Raw genomic sequence first — 2,782 nt, 5'->3', positions numbered from 1 at the left:
GCTTCAAGCAGGTTCACACCAAGGTGATCAGTGCTTTCTCATTCCGGCTCATAAAATACTCTGAGGTCACACATTTCACAGCCTCTCTGGATCCCTGTTCCCATGCTTAGAGACCCTCAGGGTGATCGTTTCTGTTCCTGTAGCCAGTCACACACTAGCTGTTCAATTTCTGACCACCAGCTCTCATCCTCTGGCCGTTGCAGTGACTTCATTGGAGGCATGGGGTGGCTCCTCTCGGATCCTCACAAAGCATTTTTTTCTCCCACCTAAGCAAGCCTTGAGTCCTCAGCCTCTCCTCACAAGGTCAGAGAAACGGGCTGCCGATTGTCCTAGGGATCCTCTGCTGAACTTGCTCTAGTTTATATTGTCACCTTTCCTTGGGTCCCCGTAGTCCTTCTTTTCCTTTTTTTATAGACTGGGGAATCTTTTCTCTCTTGTTAGTCATCAGGGAGCACCTCCACTCCCTTCTCCCAAAGCTGGTGTCCAGAAATTAGCTTTACTAGAGGTGAATGTTCGAAGAGGAGACAGAGGAGTAAAACAAATAAATAAAATAAATTATTTGAATAAAGAGAGAGTGCATAGGAGTCCCTATGGGGTCTCTCAGAAGCACGGGAAATCATAGACCCTATTTATGCTAATCACCTTTCTCCATCGACAGAGATGCTTGGAGCGCACAAGCTTTCCGATCTGTCTTTCACATTCCCCCAGCAACATCCCCTGTATGTCCCCGCACCAACACTCCCTGTTAACTGACTGGTTAAACATGTAAGTCTGTTGCACTCCACTTTGTGAAGATACGGGATAGCTGTTCCTGTCACTGTAGAGCCTCTGAGATGCATCCTTTCCTCTTTCAGGCCAATTGGCACATTCTCTAGGTGCGACTCCAGGAAGGGGCATTGACCAGCAGGGCTTCAGCACAGAAAGTTTCTATGAACTGGCAGTTCCTCACTGGGAAATGCAGCCAGCACCAGTGTGAAGAGGGACAGGTGGGATTAAAGGCCCACCAGTAAAAGGCCAGCAGGGACACCACAGGTTCTGGGGCATTTCTCTCCAGCACTGCTGACTGTACATTGTCACAAAATCCCACCACAGGTTGCATGAGCACTGCTGGCATTTTTCAGGATGGCAGTCAGGAAGTAAGAGCCACAGAAGAGGTCTTCCTTTCCACACAGGAATAGGAATACGGGACATGCACAAGGTGGCATTGGAGCATGCTGGGGAACGTCATGATTGAGGGAGATGCTGAAGGAGCTGGGTTGTTCAGCCTGGAGAAGCAAAGGTGAGGAGGGTTCCTCTGTGTGAAGGTGGCTCTCTGGCTGGCCAAGGCCTGATGACAGCCAGAAAGACCTTGGGACTGCAGGATGCAGGAGTAGCCTGGTCTCCTGCGTGAGTACCAGATGCCAGCTTCATGCAGTCCAAAGGTATCAGGAGGTTGTGTCCTAAGTATCCCAGAGATAAGTCTGAGATGCAGGAAGGTGTCCCCACCTGTATTTCCTCCTGTGTGGCTGCTGGGAGGAAGGGTCCTGCTCTCAACACACAGACTCAGCCCTTGACAAGAGCAGGTGAGCACCAGGGCAGCTTTTTCCTGCTGTGTGCATGGACCCTTCATGTGCAGAGAGTGTGGTGGTCCCAGAGCATGAGGGAAAGTTCCCTCAGGCTCACTGTGAATTGTACCTGAGTCTGGAGCAATCTCAGGAGATGAACGGCATTCCAACTGAGGAAGAGGCCACTTCGGAGCAGAAGGGAGCAGCGTGCGCTGGAAGAAAGGACCAGGGTTTGAAGTCAGCCAAGACAATCCTAGCAAAGGAAAGCAGTTCAGATTGTGCATAACAAGCTGCTTTGGGTCCCCCGCATCTGTTCCCTGTTTTGAACCTCATCCCCTGCCCTTTCTCTTGTTCTGGACAGGTATTTGGCAGGTCCCATGGTGTAATGGTGAGCACTCTGGACTCTGAATCCCGTGATCTGAGTTCAAATCTCAGTGGGGCCTCAAGTTTTAGCTCTCTCAGAGCTTTCCTCAGCATGCACACACCTGAACAGCCTTGCTGTTGGCTCACTTCTTTCATGCATTCCCATCATCCCTCCTCTCCTGTGCTCCCAGCCCTGGGACTGACACCAGTGCCCCTTCTCCTACCCTGTGCCCAACAAACCTTGGCAGCTTTCCTGACCACTGGCCCTGCCCCCTCTCTGCTCCCTTATTCCTGATGGCTGCTTCTGGATGGGGGGATTCAGCAGCGGTTCAGCAAATCACACAAGAGCTGAGGTGCAGATCATGCAGGTCAAGCCTGGCTCAATGCAGAGTCAAGAAGAGGAGGCTGTTGAGGGCCTTGTCTGCTTGGATGTTGCACGTTTTCTAAGATGTAGAATCTACAACCTTGCTGGGCCACCTTTTCTCCATCTTGACCACCATTGTTTCCGGCATTAAGTTTATTTCCATGTATGCTGCTCCCCAGGAGCAGGAGGTTCAACAAAGCAGAAGAGAACGAGCCCTTTCTCCAGGAGATCAGAGCAAAGCAGAGCCAGAGGAGGCACGGCGAGGCCTTATGTGCAGCCAGGAGCCGTGGGCACAGGTCCCTCCTGCCAGGCGTCATGAGGACACCCAGCCCATCTGCAAGCCCTCGCCACACTCCTGCTGTGCAGTCCCCATCATTCTTCCTGCTCCAGAAGGGATGATGCACCAGGTTCAGCAGTTCAGACGGCAGCGAGGAGGAGGCAGGCACAGCCCTGACCCCCCCAGACCAAGGGAGCCCCCAGAAGAGATGGGAACCCACCTGGTGCTGAGGGT

At 52.3% G+C, this 2,782-nt stretch overlaps 1 non-coding gene across 1 annotated transcript; it reads left to right on the top strand.

The window, feature by feature from the left end:
* The first annotated feature begins 1,915 nt into the window (after window positions 1-1,915).
* On the top strand, window positions 1,916-1,987 carry TRNAQ-CUG (transfer RNA glutamine (anticodon CUG)). Its single transcript has one exon. It is a non-coding gene; the product is annotated as a tRNA-Gln (tRNA).
* Window positions 1,988-2,782: the final 795 nt, after the last annotated feature.

This window comes from Caloenas nicobarica, chromosome 10 (genome assembly GCF_036013445.1).
Source record: "Caloenas nicobarica isolate bCalNic1 chromosome 10, bCalNic1.hap1, whole genome shotgun sequence".
NCBI lineage: Eukaryota > Metazoa > Chordata > Aves > Columbiformes > Columbidae > Caloenas > Caloenas nicobarica.
The sequence above is the reverse complement of the archived record's forward strand: the minus strand, read 5'-3'. Positions and strand labels throughout refer to the sequence as shown.